Source organism: Plodia interpunctella, chromosome 21 (genome assembly GCF_027563975.2).
Source record: "Plodia interpunctella isolate USDA-ARS_2022_Savannah chromosome 21, ilPloInte3.2, whole genome shotgun sequence".
Lineage (NCBI taxonomy): Eukaryota > Metazoa > Arthropoda > Insecta > Lepidoptera > Pyralidae > Plodia > Plodia interpunctella.
In genome coordinates this window covers 5,968,039-5,994,430 of record NC_071314.1, presented here as the reverse complement: position 1 = coordinate 5,994,430, position 26,392 = coordinate 5,968,039, and the positions used below count along the sequence as shown (strand labels likewise).

The window sequence follows — 26,392 nt, the reverse complement described above, 5'->3', positions numbered from 1 at the left end:
ACGTCACGAAGCAATGTTGGTGTTATGGTTAAGACGCTCGACGCTGTGGATCGAAAGGTCCCAGGTTCGAATCCTACTCGTGCCACTTGAGTTTGTATACCAATCTGACTCATGTATAGTAGTTTTCATCGACCACCACTTGCTTCCGGTGAAGGAAAACATCGTAAGGAAACCTGCACCACTGGTTGAGTATTAACTTGAGTGTGAAATGGAGAAGGCAATGGCAAACCACACCATTACTAATGCCAAGAACAACTTTCTTGGCATTAGTATTTGTGTGTGTTTAATTCCACGTAATGACCACGACCCTTAGCCATGAGGAATACGATTCTGAAGATGTTTCACGTCATATATCGTAGATTTTGCTACATACATATATGCCGGTTTCACAAGGTTGGTGATTAGGGACATCCATTTATCACGATCCTGACAAATCTCCCTCGCTTCTTCCATACTTATCACTCTCTTCATTCTTGCTCTCCGCTTATGATAACTTACTTTATTTTGCAAAGTTAAATATCTAGAGTACCTACACAACTATGTACAAATATATGTATTTAAAAAGTTTTACTGATATACATTATTACGTTCCATAATATGGGCCATCAAGAATGTTATAAACGTGGTCCAATAATGTACAAGAAAATGTTCAAATAGTTGAGAGCCACCAATTATGTAATGGAGTGTTGGACGGACAAATATTCGCAAATAACTGCATTCACGAATACTTAATGGTTTCTTGCATTGCTTATGAACTGTAAATATTGCCACTAATGAGATTCGACCGTGATCAAAAACAAATCAGCGGTTACGACCTTTGGTTTAAATAAACATTTGGCAATAAGTTAGAGCCAGGAGCCATTGCTGTGTCTTCGTTGCGCCTCCGTTGTTTTGACGTAGGTACGTCGACACTTCATACAATTTTTACGTTGTTCTGTCAATGCACGTCAACGGAACGGAGGGCGATGGAGTGCAAAATAGCAATTGCTGGTTGATTGGAAGAAATCCCTTCATGGGATAAGTCCTACCTTGAATATTAACATTATTTTGTAGGTGTACCTATGTACTTTTAACATGTGTTCTTGGAACAATATAAATATTACAAACAAATAAACAAGATGTTCAGTCAACAGCACATCAAGTGACCCTGCATGAACCTCTATGGTGCGGTAATAGCGGCGAGTTTGCAATGAATTTGGATGGGTTGATGTGCTGTTGACTGTACGAGTATCTTGGTCACAATTGGTTGGTGTATTCGGGTCAAATTTGTCCTAAATGGGCTCAAATACCACAAAACTGTTATGAGTCGACATATCGCCGATGGAAATGACACCATACCTCCATCAGATTCCTGCTAACAACACTAATAAGTCGAGTACAATTGTAAGTAAAGTACGGTCAGCAAAATCGTAAGTTTTCTTAGGAAGGTAAAGTAAATTAGGGAAAGTATTTTTTATTATTTATGTCTTACTAATACGTACTACAACAATCATAATATAATGTTATTTTTATACATTAAAATACAACTAAAAGAAATAAATTAAAGCTAATTAAAAATAACAAACTGTTCAAGAAAAGGATAATAATTGTATACATATATTTACAAAAATGCCGAGAAAATATTAAAAGTATAAACCCCTGTTTCTTCTCCTGAAGGCTGGAATTTCTCAAAATACATATTTTAGCCCAAACCTTTTTGGCCCTAAGCCAAAAAGATTTGTACTAAAATATATTTGATCAAAGATTCTAGAACCATTAAATAAATAGTTTCTAATAAGGTTATGTATTCTTTTATCTTATTTAAATTCCAAAAGTGACATTTCCTTTCATAATAATCTAACTATTCCTTACCTATTTATTATTTATACTTTCCCTATCATTCAAAAATATAGCTACGCCTACCTTTTGTAATTTCCGACGTGTGTACCATCAGCGAATTATGTAAGCCATAAGTACAGGTACAGGTAATGGAGGTACTTATAATTTGTTTCTTGTTTACCAACACGACACTTGTAACACAGGTCAAAGAACCAAGGAACTATAACTTATATAAGAGAACTAGCTTTTGCCCGTGGCTTCGCTTTTTGCCTTCCAAAAAAGGGTCGAAGTAAAGCCTATTTCTGTAAACATACTATCATAGTCCCCCTGTTTCTTCTCCTGAAGGCTGGAATTTCTCAAAATACATTCTTAGTCAAAATTCATATTTATTCGCTTAGTAGTTTTCGAGATTTCGTGATGAGTGAATGTTTTTCACTCTTATACACATTAATTGCGTGTTATTTATAAATTTTCTTTCAAACATTATTAAGCTAATTGCATCAATAAGTATTACAAAAAGTATGGATGTGACTATGATAGTATGTTTGTTACTGAATCACGCAAATTTTACTAGACGAATTTGATGAAATATATTGGTAGAGTGTAACCTTGATATAGCTTTGAATAGCACTTTGGCTACTTTTTATTTCGAAATTCCCAAGGGAACGAAGCCGCAAAAGTAAGTAAGTAGGTATCGTAATATAATTTTAATGTTACCTATGATTTGGTATTTAATCAAGAATCATTATTCACTTAATATAACTTGCCAGTGGTTTATCTGACACTACCTGTTTTGAAACATACTATAGTAACCTAATACTCAATTTAACTTTTTAATTTTTGGCTTCAACGTTTAACAAATGCTTATTTAGCCAATGTCAAGTTTGACAATGACACTACGATCTTCACTAGGAATTGTCATCAGATAATATCTTTGTATTCAATCTATCTAATAATAGAAACATTGACATGTTTATATTTTTTATGCCAACGGTACACACGTAACGGCTTTTCACGCGAGTTCGTTTAAATCTAGATTTTTGCTCCGAATTTCACGGTCGCGATATGAAGACGGCCAAGCAAGCCGTTTCACCCTGTTTTGCCCGATAGAGAATTATTATATTATCGCTAACTGAGAAATGATTGAGGTGATTAAGTATATCTAAACAACTGTCCAATCATTCAATGTGGTATATTTTCCTGTTAAATACTTAGTTGACATTATATATATATATATATATATATATTATATTAGCTGTAACTGTTTCTTTTTTTGCTTTTCATTTATGTGTCTGTTATGATAGGCTTGTATAGCTGTCACAGAATTGTTTTAATGACATTAGGTTGCCACGTAGTCAAATGTCAAAATAAAAATTAAGACCACTTTATGAGCGGAGTCGCTGGCATCAGCTAGTAAAATCATGTGTAATACAATGAGTTAATATGCGTATTGAGTTGCTATGCCAAAATCCTTATTTGCAATGTTATGTTGTAATATTTTTATCGAAATATTTTTTTATGGTTTAGCAAGCAGTGTAGAAATCGCTAGAGATTAAATACATAAATATTATATACTATCCATTGTTAGCGAAGTTTTGATTTAGGTACATAGATTTTTAGATTCCTGTGATATACGTGGATATTTGTTTTTGATTATTTCGCAATAATATAATGAAAATGTGATGTACAAATACACGGACAATTTTGGACAATCATGCATTTAGGCATGTTGTTGCAAAACTAAATATTTTCAAGCGTTTGATGTGGTATTTTTAGAGGTTCTGCGTGTGGGTATTTTAGGGCGAATACTACCAGCTTAGCACGCTAGCGCCACATAGGTATTTTCATTCATTTGTGACCACATTGTATTACAAAAAACTCTGTGGCATAATCTGTCAAAATATATACTTTTTGTTTTCGCTAAAAATAAAAGAAATTGCTAAAAATGTGAGGTGGCGCAAGAGTCTGAGGATTATTATTTTTTAATACATAGAGTAACTTAATACATACTTAAATGTGATTCTTGAGGAAGGTTTAAGCGTATACTTAATTATGCTTTTACCCGAGGGAAGCCGGGATGGGCCGCTAGTCTTTAAAAACCATAGATAATATCTACTTTACATAACCTCAAAATTGAATGTGACGTGTGACAATTCGCAATGGTTTGAAAAAATGTCCAAACATTGCCAAAATGTCTAAAACTGGTTACGTTTACATCACAGATGATGACAGGTAAGCATCATAGTGTTATATCACGGCTCGAAATGTATCGTTTCGTTGATTATCTCATTTTGTTGTGTGTCGGCAATACATAACACTATTGTAATTACAATCAACTTTACAATTTGTGTTAACATTAGAACGTTAATAGATTTTTTGTAATACCCAAGTACCAGGTATTTTGATAAGTTTAATCTTCTTTCAATTAGGTACTTGAAGTGTATCACTGGTGTTTGAAGCTTGGTTAGTTTAGGTACGCTTGAAATAGAATTTCAGACAAATATCCTAATGTTAACATAAATATTTCGATAAAAATTAATGAATTACTAATCGTTACAGGTAACATGACACTTTTTATATACTACTAAACCTATTGTTAGTGCGAAGCGAAAAAAGTATGCAAATATGCACAAAATAAATTTTAAACTTTTCAGAATTATTTCAATAGAGAAAACAATATTTAGTTCGACCTTACTTCCTTACGAATGGACGGCTAAATTCTGCCATATTAATAGTTATTTTAAATTAATTATATATAGTATAGTTCGGAGTGCGGAGAAGGACATACTTAGCATAGCGGTGCCCATTTATCCTGAAAAAGTGTCTTCGTCCTGTTTACAATTAGTTTAAAACTGTCGAGTGTCCAGTCTACCACATGTCAAGTTATTCTGCCGGGACTTATACACCATGATACAATAAATTCGAATTTGTAATAATTTTATGACTAGGTGGCACTGATGAGTGACTTTTAAGAGGTGTTCTGTAAATTCAATATTTTTTTCTAATTTTCTATGTGTTGTAGTGTTGATTGTAATAGAAACCATACTTCCATGTTTATTCTATAAGACTATTTTTTTTAATAGTCTCTATTTTGTGTCCCACTGCTGGGCTAAGGCCTATAGGACTGTAATAAATAAAATAATCATACACATTTATAAAGCACTTAAGTAAAGAAGCGGTGGTGGTGTAATGGTTAAGACGCCCGCCTGTGGATCGAAAGGTCCCAGGTTCGAATCCTACGCGTGTCACATAAGTTTGTATACCAATCTGACTCATGTATAGAGGTTTTCATCGACCACCACTTGCTTCCGGTGAAGGAAAACGTCGTGAGAAAACCTGCACACTGGTTGATTATTAACTTGTGTGTGAAATGGAGAAGGCAATGGCAAGATAACTAATAATGCCAAGAAAGTTGTTGTGTGTGTTTCATTCCACGTAATGACCACGACCCTCAACCATGAGGAATACGACTATGAAGAGAAGAAGTACAGCACAGCACTAATAAAACTTCGTCATCTATTTATATTTATTTATTTTCTAATCAAATTCTTTGCTTAATTAGGTTTTATACTAGGTAAAATTTGTTTTTATGTTCTGGTACCAACTGAAAATCAGCGTTATGGCATTTTCATAGCATAGGTGTCCTGGGATCCATTTCTTACATTGGAATAAGAACCGATGTGTATGAGGTACATATTATAGAATATAATAGAATAAAGTTTATTCAAAAAACTACAGACACATATTAAAGCTGGTAAGTACTATAAAGTGATTATGTGTGTGTGCTACAGTAATCTAAACAGGCCACAACTCAGTGGTGATATTACTCTAGGAGCAATACACTGATTTTCAGTTGGAGCCTTTACTACTAAGTAGGTGCTGGTGCGAACCATGAGGTATAACCTTACCTTTAAAATATAAAAACATTTATAAATAAAAATACTTACCAAATGTAAATAATTGAAAATAGGTAAGTAAGGATTTGGCTAATTACTTAATTAATTAATTACTCTCATAATTATGATACATACATACAAATATGTAAGGTTTTGACTGAAAAATAAACGATTAATAAAAATTACTCATTGTTTTATTCCCAAAACCAACATTTACCAGCCGTCAGTAGCAAAACCTAGCATATACTAAATTCTAATGGCAAAAGCCCGCAAATTCGTCAATTATTTATAAATCCTTACATTTACCAACCCATGCCGGTAAATTCTAAGATTTTCTGAAAAAACCAAAGATTTATCTGTATAAGGGCTTTTACAGTAACATATATATGTATGCACGTGACTGTACATAATTGTTTACAATCGAAACATTCTAACAATAGATACGCATAATAATTCCGCATAGTGCCTATTTGTATGTACCTACCTACAATTCACTTTTTTCACGACCGGAAATGCGATCAACCGGAAATGAGAGAATCTTTCATGGGAACAAGAGACACGCCCTTGAATCCGATTTCTGAATCGATTCTGTCAAATGTATCGAGTCGTGTACAAAGCTTTTGATGTGATAACAATGAAATAAATTTATTTATTTATATTGATGTAACATTAAATGTTATTAATTACCTGCATTGACGATAGGCCTTTTTTATTTGTACAACCAAATAATTCTATATGATTTAAATCACTTTTTCGACCAATTGGTCAAAAAGGTAATTAAGTAATTACCTATTTATATAGCAATTATTTTTTGTATAATTTATTATGACACAACAAATGAGTACTTATTAATAAATGTCATAGAACATTCGAACAGTTCAAAAATCTTAAAATAATTAAAAAATCTTAAAAATTATTAATTTTATACCACTGCAGTAGTTCCCAAATCCCGAAATTGTGGTAGTTCTAATAAAACTACTTAGCCATAGTCAATTTTTTCCTACGAGCCTTGTAACATGTAAACAATCTTTACGGCACTTAATGTTGAAAATAAAACAAATAATATAGTTCAAACATTCCAAAGTAAAATATTTATTGACCACGAAATTCATTTCTTAAAAGTCTATTTAATTTTTATTGTTGTAACTGTAATATCATAAAATCTAGAAAGTTTTATCTACCTACATAATGACTTGAAAGACAAAACGAATTTACATACATAGATACATAGACACGGCGACAAGGAATTAATCTCGTTATACGTGAAACTATCAATAAACAAGTAATCTAAAAACAAACGAAAGTCAGTTATTTAAAAAAAAAACATTTCTTCACTCACAACTTCACAAGAGTGGCAATAAAATTGCATATCTTATCTATTGACCGATTGCATGACAGACACATTGGGAACGAATCGAGTATTCGAGTGGCTGCATCGAATAATCGAATGGCTAGTAATTAGCAAATGAATAAACATTATCGTAATGACAGTGGATGTAGGTTACGTGTTTCATTCTAGGCTGAAAAAAAACTATGATAAAAAAAATAAAAGAAGAAGCACCCGAAATGCAATGATTTCCTTCAGCGAGAAAAGAAACACGGACTACGTAAAATATTGAAAAAAAAAAATACATACGTATGTACAACAATAATATTATAAAGTTTTGATGTTTATCAAACATAATATATCCTATTTTAATTCCTTATTGCTATTGTATGATTATATAACGATTAACTTTAAACAAAATTATCTTGTTCCTTCCTCTCTACTTAATTTAGTCGAAAGTTCTAATTTTATTGCCAGTTTTTGATTGAGTGTGTACCTACATTACTGTGGCCAGAATATGGAGATGTGGCCAAATATTATTTTGTTTTTAAATATGTTTTTTAAAATGTGTTCATATAAATTCAACAGGAAGGCAGATTTATTGCCAGCCAGTTCGAAATCAATGAGATGACCGCGGTGGCACAGTAGTAAAGTACTTGCCTCTGAACCGAGAGGTTCGGGTTCGATCCCCCGTCGGGTCATGACGGAAAATGATCTTTTTCTGATTGGCCCGGGTCTTGGATATTTATCTATATATGTATTTGTAATAAAATATAGTATCGTTGAGTTAGTATCCCATAACACAAGTCTCGAACTTACTTTCGGGCTAGCTCAGTCTGTGTGATTTGTCCTAATATATTTATTTATTATTTATTTAAAGTTTTACATTAATGCGAGAATAATATACTTTTTTTTTCTATTTATTCAAGTCCTATTACTGGAAGACTTCCCCAATTCTTTCACGCATTTTTGTCCTTGGTGTCCTCTCGTCGAATCTTTCTAAGTCATCCGACCACTTCGTTCGGGGTCTTCCTATTTTTTGTATCCATCGGTTTGAATCATTAGGTCAATCTGTATGTCTATCTCTCCGGATGCATGCGACAGATGCAACGTAATGTATGCGATATACTTAAATAAAATTTTAAATGTACTGTTCTAAATTTTCGAGGTTAATACATATATAGATTAATAGATATGAATTTTCAAAATTGGTGGGTATTGAAAATCTCATATTAATTAAACTCTGCATTTGACATCAGTTTCACATCACACACGAAGGATTGATAAAGTACCTGACTACTGCGGCTTGTCTAACTCGTATCGGGGTGCGACTGGCAAAAAAAACCTGAAAATTCGAGTATAATGCGGTGTCCACACTGATTGCTGTTTTAACGCGAAATTCAATGCCTTTGATAAAAAATTGTATATGTATTTTCTAGCGCTAAATTCTGTATTGTTTATTAAAGAGCCCCAAATAAAAGCCAGATTACTTTCGAAATATTAAATATACTGATTAGATTGGTGAACTGGGAGAGAATGCTTTATAATAATGCTATGTTAAGTTTGCCATTTCTTCAATATGTTTATAATTGGAATAAGATAAATTAAATAAACGATTAACTACAAAAAACTTAACATAACTTTGAACAACAAATAATAAAATTTATTAATAAACAACATCCCGGACGAATCCGGGTAAAACTAAATTTACACCGAAACCTTCCTCAGGAATCAGCTATATATTGGAAAATCATTAAAACAACCGTCGGGTAGTTTTTGAGTTTATCGCGTTCATACAGACAGATACGCGACGCAACTTCTATCATTGTTCTAATATGTAAGGAAGACATTTTTTTACTCCACATGTAGCGAGAGCCTTATCGCGCAAAATTCTGTGTATACTAGAGCGTGAAAAAGCTAGACAATCTATTATACAACAAGCGAGCGGCGCCCGCTGGTCGGTTCGTAACGTTTTTATAATGTTACATTTGAGGCCGATTTAGTAGGCAATGAAAAACTGGACACGTATGTACTCGTAACTAGTGCTGAATGACCCACATATCAAAGATATTAGTGGCTGTAGTGGAACCCTAAGGTTCCGTATATCAAATGGTAATAACGAAACCGTTATACTTAAGATCACTGCGTTGTCCGTCTGTTCTGGCAAGGCATAATGCCTTTTTACTCCAAAATGCGTAAAGGTATCAAGTTAATACTTATTACAAATTAGGTTTATACGTATGTCCGCGACTTCGAAACAGCAGTTATTTTTCCGGGATGAAAGATAAGTACCCTATGTCCCTCTCCACGCTTCAAACTACATGTACCTATGCAAAATTTCAAGAAGTTTGGTTGAGTAGATTTAAGAGGTAACAAACTTACTTTCGCATTTATAATATTAGTTAGAATAGGAATGCGTGTTTTATCCTTTTTTCACGTCAAAACATACATATACAAGTAATAATGTATTCATAAATGTTATGGCATGTGAACTTAAATTATCTGATACAAATGATTTTTTTAACGGAGCAATCGCAATGTTCACGCATTCGCGTCGGCATGTACTGAGTTCGTCGACAGTGTGGAAGCTGGTATTAAATTTTGACGAAATTAAAAAAAAAAAATTATTAATTTCAATAATTAATTTATTTATTTATTTATATTCATATATAATCTAATTTTTTCATAGACTTAATAACACATTCGAAAATACGTGCTCAATCATATACCTACATCCATTTCTCAATATACGTAGAGTTATAAATAAATGGAAGTGTCATAATATTAATTATATTGATAATTATGAAATGCAATAAAATTACAGTACTAACGTGCAATGCATTTAGTATGCACTTTCGCATGCATTGGTTGTTGCATAACTGAGTTTGAAACACGTGTGTTTCGAAACGACATTACTACATGCTCTTACTGTATACTTAGATTTAAAAATTAAGCGCTGGTGGTCCAGTGGTTAAGACCGTCCGCCTGTGATCGAAAGGTCGCAGATTCGAATGTTAATACTAGTGCCACATGAGTTTGTATACCAATCTGACTCATGTGTAGTAGTTTTATAAACCACCACTTGCTCCCGGTTAAGGAAAACATCGTGAGTAAACCTGTACACTACTTGCCACGTTTTACGTTGGTAGGTGGCCGTTAAAGTCATGTCAGATGCCTTTAGACGACTTGAATAAAATGACTGCACTGCACTAGTCACTTTAATTCAAGGCAAAACTTGTACGTACTTGCGTTTGTGTGTCTCCAACTTTAGTATATTATTGTTCATGTACCTCCTATAAATTTTAAAATGGTTGACAAATACCTCATGTTAGTAAGGCGGAACAAAAGCAGGAGTTTCGTATTACAATGTCGCAATTTGGTAATTGTCCGATTGTCTTTGACGACTATTGGCCCATAGACAAGACGTGTTGTTTTTTAAACAAGCTAACATCGTCTGGGCTTCGTTGGCACCGTCATACATAACTTTCGTTACATGAAGACCTACCCATTTTGTGAGTATTTGACAGGCGTGGTCCATTTATGAAGAAGCGGTTGTGGCCCCAGTTATAGTCCCAGGTTCAAATCCTAATTGTATTATTTTTCTATTTTGTTTACTCACACGATTAACCATGAGTCTGTGTACCAATTTGACACATTTAGTGAAGGAAATATTGTGAGGAAACCTGCACACTGGTTGACTGCTGAGTTCACTAGTGTGTGTTCAGTGTTCAACTATTTGTGCCTTGATAGCGGACATCGTAAAAGTAAAGTCAGATGCCTTAAGGCGACTTCAATAAAAATTTGATTCATTGAATTTGATACACTCTATGAAAAAAAAAAGAATAGGAATATTCGGAAAAATTTAAAAAAATAAAGTTACATTTTATTTTCACTGAAATCCAGAGTTTAAGAAAATAAACTGCTAATGATTAATTTACAAAAACCCTATTCATTATTCTTCAATTACACTTTCTCCTTTCAATGCTTGTACACATACATAAAGTACTCATACATACTCAATAAGACCACCATGAAAGTTGGAATTATTTTGCCACCCAGCAGTCCGAAGTTGACCAGAAGGTCTACCACGAAACATACAAAGCGTACGTAGCACTTTACTAACACCCACATGCTGCTTCTCTTTACTCATGTTGAAAATAAATAATACTAATAATGTAGGTATTCAAATCTGTATTTAATTCCGCGATTCCGTCACTGTCATATCTAGAAAATTACGAGTTAAAAAAAATACATTTAATTGCTTCATTATATTTAAGTTAAAATTGTTACTACTTTTATTCTCTCTCTCTTTCTCATTTGAGCGTTTTCTCTGTTCCTTCCTCAGCCGTTGACCGTCAAAGCTAAGAGTCCGCTAAACTAACTATTCTAAAAGTAACTATTCTTATTGTTTCAGGTAATCTACAAGACATTATCATACGTAGGAGTATAGCATCATGGAACTTGGGGTTCTAGAGTAAGTCAATCATGTTATAGTCACTGTTAAGTTACGATAAAGGAATCTATGTAACTATATTGACGGGGTGAATGAGAGTGAATTCGTATAAATCCGTGTTTTTGGAATGTCTTCCTATTTTTCTAGATTTTAAATATAGATTATAGTGTGATTTAATACGCGCCACCACAGACTTATAGAGTCTGTGCGCGCCACGAAATATCATAACCTGACGTATATATTGAATTTTTCGATTTTTAAGCAATAATAATAAATAAATAAATAAATATATTAGGACAAATCACACAGATTGAGCTAGCCCCAAAGTAAGTTCGAGACTTGTGTTATGGGATACCAACTCAACGATAGTATGTTTTATAACAAATACATATATAGATAAACATCCAAGACCACCGGGCCAATCAGAAAAAGATCAGAATCAGACATTTTCCATCATGACCCGACCGGGGATCGAACCCGGTACCTCTCGTTCCAGTGGCAAGAACTTTACCACTGCGCCACCGAGGTCGTCAATAATACATAAATATATAGCAATACATAAATTGATAACATATAGCGTGGCAATATTGTGTATAGTCGTCATTATCAATATTTGTACAGATGGCGGCGTGTTGAAGTTATTACGAAATGTTTTTCCTTTTTTTATGTGCGTCATTGAAATCACCTGAATCATTATAATCGCGAGAAGATGTACCTATTACTGCCTAAAAACAGGAAGTATAGTTATTATATTAAGTACTTATATCAATCTAAATAATATTGAAACTTTGGTAAAAATAAGAAAAAGTACTGTAAGGTATAAGAGTCCCCATTATTCTTGGTCTTAGTATAAAAGTTTTCAATCGATCTTTTCTTCTTAAATATCGTACTTATTAATTAATTACTTTAGAATACACAGTATTCTTTATTTGTAGTATCGAAACACCTGGCTAGGAGTAACAATGGAAGCTGTAACTAAGTGGTACTCCAGAAATGGAAAACGGAGTGTAGGCCATCCGACGATTACATGGGTCGACGATGTAAAGAAACTGTTGGTAACAACTAGATAAGGATGACCCAGGACAGGGTAATTGGCGTAGACGGAAGGAGGCCTATTACCCAGCAATGGGCCATGTAGGGCTGCAGATGATGATAATTAAAACTCGGTTTGAAGAGTAAACCTCGATCGAAATAATTTATACAATGGTTCAGTAGTCCAATAATATCCATGTAGACAAATAATATTTTGAGGTTAAGTATTACTCACGATATCCAATTGACAATTGACTCGGATGATTAAAATAGGTCTGAAATTACAATTTTAACTGGTGAATTAGTATTGGGTGTATCAGTTATTTTAGATTTCTCTCGGGAATTCTCGAGAGACGGTCGCTATGCCATTATGAATAAATAGAAAAAAGAATATGTAACCGACAAATGCAAACGATACTCGTACAAAATTACCTTTATTTTATTTTTATTTATTTCACAGATAAGTAAAGAACTACAAAATCAATAAGATATTGCTATCAAGGGTCTATGTTAAAGTAAATTTATGCAAAATTGTGCTTCTTGTAATGGAAGTACGGACGGAAAGGTTAAAAGCTAAAAGTGTTTTTCTGGCTTTTGCTATGTGTAAAATAATCAAAAAATATTGCAAAATGTTTTCAAAGACTAGATGAGTTGCAAAACGATAGCTATTTAAAAAATATACTCGTATATACCTACTTACATTTTGATATTTTCTCTTCCTTTCAAGTATGTAAAACACAACAATTTCTTAGACGCGTACTATTATTGATTCGATCCCTATTCAAGTCAGATTTTGTTTTATTTCATTAATAAAATCTAAACAATTATCAAAACTCGATTTTATGGAAACAGTCGTAATAGATCTTTGGACACAAGTTGTAAACTTGTTTAGTTTCGCACCAAACTTACCTTATTGCCCTTTTGACATTTCGGACACCGATCACCTAAATGCTTAAAAATACGAAATACAAAAAGATAGGTACAAAACATACAAATTACAGTGCTTAGTGCTGTGACGAGGTTCATATAAAAAACAAGCTAACGAGGTTCATATAAACAACAGCAATATCAATCAATGTTAGCAATAACAAACTCGATATGATGATGATGATTAAACTTTTTTGTAATTTTCAATTTTCGAAAATCAATTTGTAATTTTCTGTGAATCGAATCGAAAAGAATCGAGACCCTTCCTTTATATTTCCATCAAACCTTAGATCACACCAAACTCATTAATGTATGAAAATATTTAGCAAAGATAGGAAGGCGGATATTCAGATTTCGATTCGTCCAAATATTTGAACCGTCTAAGGACCTTATTAGTGCCTCATTAGGGTCGTTAACCGCTAATTAAAGCCCAGTACCTATAGGGTTGTCACCTTTTATGTATTTTTAATTTTTGACACATTTGGTTATTTATTTAACATCTTTCTTGGATTCTGTTAGGAGGTCGTCATTAATTGCTATATTATTAATTTATTCATTTAAGGCAATTATAAAACTTTTAAATATGGTCCTAAAAGGTTGTTACGAAATTAAGAAAAATCTTGAAACGTCAAGGTAAACTTTTGAGGTACCCATTTATTTATAGCAGTTCCTCAAGGTTATATAAACTTTCGTATAATGGAAATTATTTTAGTGTCACAAAAAGTATTTGGCCTGGCTAAGATACGAGATTTGCCTACTCTTATTCTGTCCGTATGTAAACAAATATGATTGGTTTTCTTCAGCAAAATATTAAAATTATATATTCGAAATAAATAACGAAATCTATCTATATAACTAAAGTAGAAACTTTCTACTTTCGTTATATAGATATACTGGCCATTTATGTCAAAATTTAACTACGGATTAAGGTAGCCGTGGGAAACAGCTAGTACATATTATATAGATATTAATGTTTTTTTAATATTGTGGACATAACTACAGGCTAGAAGAAAAAAGGTATAATATATATAAGAGGTATATATGTATGTACGTACAACCCTAGAATTGTGAGTGCGCGCCCGATTGACTATTTACACTGGCTGGCCGCATTCCTGCAAATGTCCGCGACAGAACACACTCCCTGCACATTCTTTGTGCAATCTCAATTGGAAAATGTATCAATATTGGGATGGACGGAATTAAAGAAAATCCCGGGGATTTTCTTTAATTCCGGTTTACTAAATATAAACAAGTGTTAGACAAAATAAAAAACCCTGACTTTCAATATTCATTTCGCTACAAATTTTGAAAGCTGAACATTTTTATTCATATTTTTGATCAAACATATGTAAGAACCACCACATAAAAATTAGCTATCAAATATAAAAAACGCATTCAAATCGGTTAACCCGTCGATGAGCTACGGTGCCACGTACACAGACAAACAGACACACTTAGCGGTCAAACTTATAACACCCCTCTTTTTGCGTCAATTTTAACGTTTCACCGACAAGAGGTAGTTTAAGATGCGGTGGTGGACCAGTGGTCTTGACCACTGTGATTAAAAGCCCCAGGTACGAATCCTACTCGGCTACTTCAGGTTGTATATCAATTTGATTCATGAATCACCGTAACTGTCTATGATAATTAAATGTAATTCACGGTGAGGGACAACATTGTGAGGAAATTAATTCACCACACTACATTATATTACATTCTTCTTATAGTCGTATTCCTCATGGCTGAGGGTCGCGGCCATTATGTGGAAAGTGACATACACTTCTTGGGCTTTATCATTTCCTTCTCCAATTTACACACTAGCTGATAAAACATCAACTGCTCACAACGTTTTCCTTCGCCAGAAGCCAGAGGTGGTATATTAAAACTACTATACATGAGTCATATCGGTATACAAACTCATGGAACGAGTAGAATGCGAAGAGAATTCGAGAATCTGGGCCCTTTTGAGGCGCTAGGTAACTTAAAATGTCTATAGGTATAAAACTTAACATAACACCACTCCCGGCTGGGTAATTTTTGTGCAATATCTATTAGGAAACTTGTTCAGTGTTGGCGGATGAAGATGTTGAGGTGATGAAGCCCCGTAGTTCAAGTTCATTTGTTTATTTCTCAACCGTTTTAAAATAAGTATGTTTCAGAATTTTCTAGAAAGTGATGCATTTTTTCAATAATATTTGCATATTACAAAATTATCGATTGTTTTCGATTGTTTTAAACATTGCGTGCTGTTAAATTACCTATATCATTAACTAAACCTAATACTCATTAAAATCATATCATTTTCCTTATTAAATGATCAATTGAAATATCTATAACGGAAGTTCAATATAAAAATTTAATAGCCTAACTTTTACCCAAGAGTTTTAAGTGTGTTTCGAAATTGATGCATGTACAGTCAACAGCACATCAACCTACCCAAATACATTGCAATCTCGTCGCTATTATCACGCCATAGAGGTTCATCCAGGGTAACTAGATGTGCTGTTGACCGTACTCTGCCAAGATCCATACCAATTATTATAAATGCGAAACTCTGTCACGCATTCACGGCTAAACCGCTAGGCCGATTTACATGAAATTTCGAAAAATATACCTACGAACATAGTAGCTAGGTTAGAGATATAGAATCAAAACATAATTTCTGCAAGATGGCCGCCGATTTCATTGACAATCTGGCACGATTTTCTCTTATTGTGTTGGGATCTCACACATATGGTGAAAGCTATGTTCGTATGAGAAATACGTGTAAGAACGCCAAGTTTTACAGATTATACCTATCTTACAATGAACTATGAAAGATTATTATTAAAGGGCATAAATACGTTTTATCGGGGTCAGTCCCAGTTTCTTATTGTAGATGTACGAAGATTTGTCATTCCACCAATCAATGCGGAATTTTATGGTTCGTACCGTGACTTCGGTTACATTATCATGTGCTTAACTTACTGGTACTTAGGTGGTTTAAGAGCAATGCAAAGCTCTAGGCTTTTCAGTTTCCGTGTGATAGTCTTATCCCACCTGACCTTAATCACAGATCTATGTTCAAAACTTATGACATTAACTACGTGTAATACGAGTATATAATAGGTTGTTCAGTTATATATAACACTAGATGTTGCCCGGGGTTTCGCTCCCGTGGGAATTTTGAGATAAAATATAGCCAATAGCCCAATAGCAATCTTGGATAATGTACGTTTTCTTATTTATAAATAATATGAATAGGAATAGATAGATAGATAAAATATTTATCTGTAAAACAACAACACAATACACAACCAGACTAAAAACACAAAATAAAACACAGTATTCACAGAGCACAATTGAAAAGCAAGTGTACTGTGTTGCAGCAATACAAAAAGACCCATCTCAGTACACATATCACCCAGAGGGGCGATACACTAGGCTGATTTTCAGATGAGACCTGAATCAGTGTGCGGAAGGTGTGTGTGTATAATAACAGTGAGGAAGGAGATATATAATTACGATTGATATATTACTTATACAATAAACATTGACTGTAGTAGCTACATACACGTACCCAACATAATAAAGAAAGAAAAATAAAAATAAAGAAAAATAAAATAAAATACAATTCAATTAATAGACATTGGACTGATGATGGTAAATAATAATATATTTGAAGATATATGTAAATATTTCTGATTCACATTTCAGATCAACAAAGATACTGAAAAACAAACTTTTGTCGACTCAACTCGAGGATTCGCTGATAAGTCAAAACATTTGCATATGTAATAAGTTAGTATTGTATTAGCAGATTTCAATGCCATTCATTGTATTTTTTCGTCTTGTCAGTAATGTCGATGACCGACAGAATATTGCCTGCTTGTAGCTTGTCATTATTGCGTACACCATTGAAATAAAAGGTCGAGCATTTCGAAAATCCTAATGCTTGTTACTAGGATTGCAACGCATGCGTTTTTGTAATTATAATTTTGTATTTTACACTTATTTTTACATGACTTGGCCTTGACCGGGAAGATAACTTTTCTTTTTTTTAATCACACTGGTACTATTAAAATACCTAATAATTAAGTTTTATTTTCCAAGATGTATTTATAATTCGTAATTTAAAAGACTCATGCTTTTTTTTTCTATTTTTGAAATCCGTATAAAAGTAATATTAATTTACCAAATAAAATATTAAATCGATACCTACCAATTTATTTAAGCATTGTAATCTACAGTCTACAGATTTATTTTTTTATTTTTATGCTTGTTAGTGGCCAGTAATGCCGTAACAAATATCCCTACATCGGAAACCATAGAGTATGACGTGTAACAAATGACGTACAAGTAGGTACAACGCATTCTTTACAGAAGATATGGTACTCACAACCTGTTCCCCGGTCCCGGTGACCCACATAACCTGCCATAACATCCCACGGGGCCAATTAGTACCCGGCCGGTTTTTAACGACACCATTATGGAGCGAAGAGAATAGTCACTTTTAAGAAATGCTCGTATCTTCGCCCGAGGGCATTTCCCACGGGAACATGTTTTCCGTTCTATAGGTATGCGTTTCAGTAAGATTGAGAACAATTATACCTATACATTTTATTAAATTAATGCATTTAAAATTTTTTTCAAGAAAGAAAGTGAATCAAATAAAAAAGATCTAAGTCGCCATCTGTTTATGCCTATTTATATAGCTTACATAATATTGCTTATTATGTATTAATAGATTTTTTATCACTAAACCATCTTGAATTCTGATATTTCTGATTTATTTTTAATATTTCTGATTTATTTTTAATCTATGCTCAGTAAAGAGAAAGCGGACATACCATTTTACTTTTTTATTTATTTTATTTGTTTGTAAAACATAACCGGTGTTGCGTCCGCGCAGGAAACATGATTTACCTTCTGTTAATTAATTTGTTAGATAATTTATTTAATGAAACATTTTTTTTGTCGCTTTCTCGTTTATTATGTAATACATGATACCTATTTTTATTTTATCTATGGCAGGATATCATGCATAAATCACATGTGTAGCCACGTCAACAATCAAATTTTATCAATTAACAGGATTTTTTCATGTGTGTGTTGTGTATATAAATTTAACACATATGAAAGCACAGATTATAATAAAACTTTAGCATTTAATAATTTAATTTTAACAACTGTGCGTGTCCTGATATTCCTACGGGCGCAAAGCCACGGGGCGCGCAGCTAGTTATACATACATAATACTGTAATTTCAAGAACTCTATCAAAACTAAATTTTAGTTCGAAATGATGAATCGTGTAAATTACAATGCCCGCGTTCGCGTGTGAAGTGATTGCTATTTTCCTTTGAAACACGCACGAAAGCATAGTTCAGCGTAGTATCTGTTGGTGCCTTTACACCTTTGTAGATTAGGTACAGTCGACTGCATTATCAACCATTTATACCCACTAGAAAGCAAACAAATAGTCTTGCGGCCTGTCACCTGGGGACTTAGCATCATCTCTTAATGCGATCCAGTTCAGGGCTTAAACTGATCTGCATTGCAAATTCGTACTATCAAGTAAATTTCTAGTATGAATGCGATTAATTTTAGGTTCCTATATTGAATTGCGCTGTATTTGAATCATTCCATTTCAACCATTCCATTAAAAGTTGATGGTAGGCCTGCAACTTTTATGGAATGATTGGCGGTCGTCTATATAGACGATATTTCAGCTCGTCTATATATTTATTTTTCAGTTCGCGCTCGGCCTAATCGGCTTGCGATCCTATGTTGTTCAATTTCGACCTCTGTAGTAATGGTCATCATGCCGGAGTGCTACACTGGAAGTCCTGGGTTTGAACCCCGGTCAGGTCATGATGGAAAATGACGTTTTTCTGATTGACCTGGGTCTTGGATGTTTATCTATATATGTAGGTATAAAGTATCGTTGATTTAGTATCCCATAACACAAGTCTCGAACTTACTTTGGGGCTAACTCAATCTGTGTGATTTGTCCACACATATTTATTTAAGTTATTTAATTGTCTTTATTTTCCGCCCGCCTATGGATCGAAATGTCTCAGGTTCGAATCCTACTCGTGCCATATGAGTTTGTATACCAATCTGACTCATATATAGTAGTTTTCATAGACCACCACTTGCTTCCGGTGAAGGAAAACATCGTGAGGAAACCTGCACACTGGTGGACAGTTTAGTTCACTAGTGTGTATGCGCTACCTGCTACTAGATGGCGGTAAGTAGTCGTAAAAGTAATGTCAGATGCCTTTAGGCGACTTGTATAAAATCTGACACTAGTGTTAGCAATAACACGCGCGATTTGATGACGGTGAGTAAGTTACTAACGGGGTCAGGTTAATCTGCACCCGACTGTACATTGATATTTGTGGGGTTGCAACTGTATCAAAACCTTTTGAGTAGTTTTGAGTGACTTCGGTGAATGTTTGACAAGTTTTATTGATAAAAGTTTGCTCAGACTGTGTTATCGTCCGGGAAATCTTTATGCTTAAAAGACACGAATAAAGTGAGACTGGAATTAATTGAATGGAACACAGTTTCCACACAATATTAAGTAGTTCGTGCTACAGGCCGTAGCAGTAACAGCTAACGGTCAAAATCACACTCGCAATGGACCGTCGATGGATGGGTGATCAGAAATAATATTAGCCAGAAATATATTAAATGGCTCAGCCGTTTGAGCTTGGAGAAGTAACAAACGCACTCTCAAACTTTCGCCTTTATAATATTAGTGGGATAAGGAAAGCCTGTGTGCCCCAATAGTGGGGACATTAAAACGGTTGTCAATGCCAAAATTCAAATCATATATTAAAAATGCTTTAATGGCTAATGCTTATTACACAATTAGCGACTATTTAAATGATAAAAAACCTTGGACCCTTCCTAAAACCACCACCTCTCACACTTGATCTTACTTTATTATTATTATTTATATATTTTCTTGACATGTTTATTACATATATTTTGACATTTACTTGTAAAACATATACGTGATTTGTGATCTTCAAGTGTCTGAAAGTAACATAGGTATCTATTATGTTAGATTATGGAGATCGAGTATGTCATGCACATTCAAATGGTCAAACCGGTAGCGGCGTCGTGGATCGGGTCGGGAGGTTCCCTCTATTGTGGTTGAGCTTCGCGATGGCTGACTCACGCGTCAATTCGTGAATGGGTGCTGCCGGGGGAACTGGTCAGCTTGATCTTTTATTAAAAGTTTTTTTTGTTTGGTTAATTATACATATATTTATATATAGGTATATATATTTTCCTTTCATCAGCACTTGATCACAATCATAATATGTTTCAGTATACCTTTTGACCATGTACTTGTGTATTGTGTACTTACATTGTTATATTACTGATAAAAAATTATACATAAATTTATATTTAAAAAATGGTAAGCCCTTCTGGCATAATAGGGACCAAAACTGTTTGAATGAGTTTCTTTCGGCATTTCTTCTCAGCAGTGGTCGTTCCGAAATGCTAGTAGTTTGCAGCTTTGGTAAACATCATTTAATTTAGAATATGACGTGAAAAAGTGCCTGTGAAGGCCTAATTTCTGAATAAATGATTTGATTTTGATTTGGTTGATATCGAATGACTTTGTGATATCGAGTGACTTTGTTATGCCTCAACGATAGGCTTTATATATATACTTTATCAAGTCATTACATAACACAACAAGCTTTCGTGCTAGATAAGGGTTGGCGCCGATACTGCCTTGACACCACCTATTATAGCCATTACCGAACACGATACGTGCATAGAGGCTGTTCCGAACCGTGATTGTTTTTTAATTGGCCGCAAGACAATGGATTGTAACCCTTATTATGATATTTTGAACGGAAATTATGAGGTCATTTGATGTGCTTCAAGGTTTAATTAAATTATGATCTGTGAATATCGTTTACTTGTTAGCGTGTTGACTCGGCGAATCATATTTGTGAAGACCAGTAAAACGACATCAATTTTGAAGATCCGGCTGTGACTTTCCCACTGTCCACCTGTCTGTCATCAGACCTCCATGGGAATGCTGTTGCTGCGTATTGATTATCAGTGAATAGTGGCCTCATACAACATCCACGAGTGGATATAGAGTGGTAATATTCTAGTCGGTACCACATACTACTACACCACATACTTTTAGATTTTCAGTTTTAGTAGGATTTGATGGATTCGAAGCTTGTATGACTTTTCTTACGGATGAAGGAGTTTGGGCCATGACCCACTATGCGAACCTATTGCGTATTGGCGGGTTCGGGACCAACGGCTTTACGTCCCTTCCGAAGCAAGGATCCATCCATCCGTAAGGAAGGCCAGTGGCCAAACAGTGGGTACGTTTAAATGAAAATTCTGGCCTTAAACATATGACCATATTGACCATAGCCAAGGTGGTAACGTGGTTACAAATGGAATAACAGTTTACGATAACACTCTGGTTATGTTCAGTAGACACGCGAGTTTCGTGTTAAAGTTACTGTTACATCTCATTCGTTTTGTATCTGTGGGCATGTCAACGGCATCAAGTAATTTGGGGCCTAGCTTCATTGCTCCGTCGTCCTCCGTTGGATGGATGCCCGTCGACGTGCCGTGTAAGAAATTCCATACAATACATTGTTCTTTATCCGTCGACGGACATTAACGCGATGAAGGACGACGAAAATTCAAAAAGCGAAACACTGACGAGCCTTTGAGCCAGCCTGTAAATAATAATAGATAAATAATAAATATATTAGGACAAATCACACAGATTGAGCTAGCCCCAAAGTAAGTTCGAGACTTGTGTTATGGTATACTAACTCAACGATACTATATTTTATAACAAATATAGAAAAACGTCCAAGACCCGGGCCAATCAGAAAAAGATAATTTTTCTATTCTTTATATATATATATATATATATATATATATATATATATATATATATTTGACGACCTCGGTGGCGCAGTGGTAAGGTTCTTGCCACTGAACCGAGAGGTCCCGGGTTCGATCCCCGGTCGGGTCATGATGGAAAATTATCTTTTTCTGATTGGCCCGGGTCTTGGATGTTTATCTATATATGTATTTGTTATAAAATATAGTACCGTTGAGTTATTATCCCATAACACAAGTCTCGAACTTACTTTGGGGCTAGCTCAATCTGCTTATATATTTGCCTGTTTTTTAATGGTATAGCTTTTCATTTATTTTTCCTTGTCTATGCTTCAAACGAAGAAAAGGTCAACCATTATTGGTAGCGATATAAATAGTTATAGTTAAAGCTACCAATGAAAGCCATAAGCTAATAGTTGCCTGTTGGGAAAGTCTTCGTGAGTTCGTGACGGCGGCGTTGGCTAATCGGTCCACACTACTCGGCGAACTTTTCCACGATTGTGTGGAGCCTATAAATGTGTATGCAAACAATTAGATTTCATATTATTGCTATTAGTAGCTCTTCGCCTGCGATGTTTGTTAAATTATTGGTTTTTGCCAATAGACAAATTGTGGTTACATAACAATGTTTGGTCTATGGTTTTTCCTTTGTTTCTTTTTAAAAAGATGTTTTTAAAAATCTTGTCTAGTACACAAGAAAGTTTTTGTATGTTAATGTATTTAACTGTTTGGATTTAGCGGTTCATCAAAGACACTCAAAGGCTCACATAAAGCGATAATATTGTAACATCATCACAAACATAATAGTAAACTAATAAGTATGAAAATAGAAGAAAATAGCAAATAGAGTCCAATCCAAAAACTAAAGATTTTCAAAATTACATGGTTAGTAAATGTATAAATTAAACAAATAGTACGACGTCGCCATGATGAATGAAAGAATGAATTTTTATTTGTTTAAACCAGACGATGGATGAGTAATACCTAGACAAACACTCTGAATGACACACGACGCTATAAAAATAACTTATTTTTACGCGGTCCCTGGGCTTCAGGACGCCACAGCCGAGAGTTCTAAAAAAACACACCGATATAAAAAGAAAGATCATCGGAACAAAACTATGCTACATCAATGCATTACATAAATATCTGCGGGGCATCGCCCGATGTCCCCAACGTCATGGGTGATCATGGCCACCCTGCGAATATAACTTATTCCTAATTCGACACGTTCCTAACTGGCTCTTATGATTACTTTATGTCAACAAAATGTAGCTAATGTCGCATCAAAAAGTTATCAGGGGCTTACTATCATATCATGCGATCCAGTTCAGGATCTGAACTGATCTCCAACAGAAATTCGCAACATCAAGTTAATATTTCGTAGGTACTAGTTAATGCGATTCATTTCAGGTTCTTAAATTGAATTGCGCATTAGAATCTTTCTGTTAATGTTAATGGTAGACCTACAGATCTCAAGAAAAGCAAACTTTTCTTTGAGTCTCGAATATCGATCAAGCTCTCGTATAGTACATTAGTAAGCATAACATGTTTTTACTTTTTGACAATGGACTTCATAAAACTATAGTAAAAAAATATGTTAAAAACAAACATTATTTAAATAAGTTTCTTTAGGCACTTCTTCTCAGCATCAGTGGTCGTTCCATAATACCTTTAAGAAATACTATAAAATTTAAAATTTTAATTACAAAAGTGCCTGTGAATATTTAATTTCTGAATATTTGCCTTGACGTTTACTTTATTTAATATTTATGAAAGCCTAATGATTATTTATTAATATCGTGGTAAGATGGGAATGTAGCGATTTATGAATAACCAGCAAACACGCAAGCAATGCAGACAAAAAGGGCATCTTCACACAGCACGTGTGCCGGCGATCACAGACGGCCGGTAACCTGTGTGCCCTGCCCTTTCACTTTCTTGTGTGCGGGCTCGTTGTTCTACGATACGAGAACTGGAACTAACCAATCAGGTTTTTCAAAATAGTAAAATGTGATAAAAGCGAACATTTTTAAGACGCATTAAGCGCGCATTAATAATAACCTAATTTAATTTAAATAATCTATAACTTTGTATGCGCGTAAAGATTCCTTTTTTTCAAATATTGAAATATATTAGATGAACTCATCATCTCTTACATTTAACCGGCGATTGCTTGTAAGAACATAATATGCTGCTTACAGTTAGCAGACTGGTTATAAAGATTATTTGTCGATTATTCTTTCGTATTTCACCCAAAATCTTCTGAACAAATGTTAAAATTTGGTGTGTGCCAAAAAAATATCGCGTGTGCTATTTCACGTTATATTCTATTCATATCTTTTATCCTCGCATTACCACGGGAACCGAAACCCTAGGGCGCAGTTAGTATACGATGTAATGGATACTCACATAGAAAGATCAGTCGACCTGCCACGACGTCTCTTCGCGCGAGTTTTTGCCCGCGGCGCGGCGGTTCGTGGAAACGAAAGCTCCATCCATCACAGCTTCCGACACACTGTGCTGTGTCACATTCTGTTCTCTCTCTCATCTGAGCGTTTTCCCGGTTACTTCCACAGCCGTTGAGTGTCGGAGCCCACGGTCCGCTACCCTACTTTTTCGCTTCCACTTCGCACGGTCGTCGGCATCTCTAGTTGTTAGATCATTGGCACGCATATCATACTTAACGACATCAAGCCAACATATCTTGGGTTTGCCCCTTCTGCCAGGGCCAGGAGCGGCATAATTCATACGTAAGACATGGCCGTATCGCAGGGGGCACTGCTGGAGTTTGTCTGTCTGTATGTCACAACACGTTGTCACGTCTGTATGTCATATACAATCGGCAATCAGTTCCCCAATGATGGTTTTAAGATTCACATTTCTTAATTGACGTCCTTGGAGAAAAGGCTGCAGTTAAGTTTTTTACGCCGCTTCTTCTTCACTTGTGCTTTTGAAGTCGGTGCAGATTTTTGACGTCAACAAGTGATGTTCATCTTAAATGATTTCGTTTGGTTATAATTATGTAATTATGATATTTAATTTTTTGACATACATTGCTGGTTATTCCTTGTGGTAGATGAAACCTCTAATATAAATACAATTCTAGTTCTATTATAGGGTCGGAGTCAAACGCCGCCAGTTCACGTCCGTGCGTAACGCGATAATAAAAAGTAATAAGTAGGACTAAAATACTCGTATGTCATGCATCATGTCATGCCGTTTTCACGAAGTAAGACCCCGGACATGAATCGAGAGATAGTCGGCTACTAGACAAATATGGCGTGATTGAGCTTTTTGCTGAAGTTCTCGGAACGAAAGCTGAGGAAACCTACGCACTGATTTTCTGACGGGCATTTACCTACATCAATAAAGTGTTGATTGGAGATTAAAAACAGAATGAAGGAAAAAATATTTAGCTATCAAATCAAGAGCTGCATTTTAGAATAATTTTGGAAATTGGTTCCTGAGCTCTTACGGGATAATTTTCAGAGGAAAACACAAGTTTTTATATGAATATGATAAATTCTACCCATCAGTCGGTTTCTGACTAATTACTAACTGGTCCAATTGACCAGCAAACTTAATTTATAATGCCGGCTCCACACTATCGCTTAACACATGCCGACGCGAGTGCACGAACATTGCGGAGTTTGTACGAGAGCTTTTATATACCGCAAGGAAAGACCATCAATGTACATCGATATGGCGAAATTTGGCGAACTGTTTGCCGATAGTGCCGGCATAACATCATATTAGTAGGATGTATAATCTCAATTGGTGCAGGAATCGTAGATTTAAAATACTTACGTCTGATTTAAATACCTAAAGGTCAGACCAGTTCTAGATTAGAACCTTGGCCTTTACAAAGCCTATGTTTAATGTCATCTAATAAATTTAAGTTTAGCATATCATGTAGCTAGCTTGTATGTGAAATCCTAACTAATATTATAAACGCGAAATTAAGTTAATTTGTTTGTACCTCTTCACGCTCTATCCACTCAACCAATCTTCTTGAAATTTTGCACACATGTAGTTTGAAGTGTGGAGA

At 34.6% G+C, this 26,392-nt stretch overlaps 1 protein-coding gene across 2 annotated transcripts in view; it reads left to right on the top strand.

The window, feature by feature from the left end:
- Nucleotides 1-26,392, top strand: part of LOC128679125 (uncharacterized) — a 75,094-nt gene that overhangs the window by 11,836 nt on the left and 36,866 nt on the right. The window lies entirely within an intron of this gene.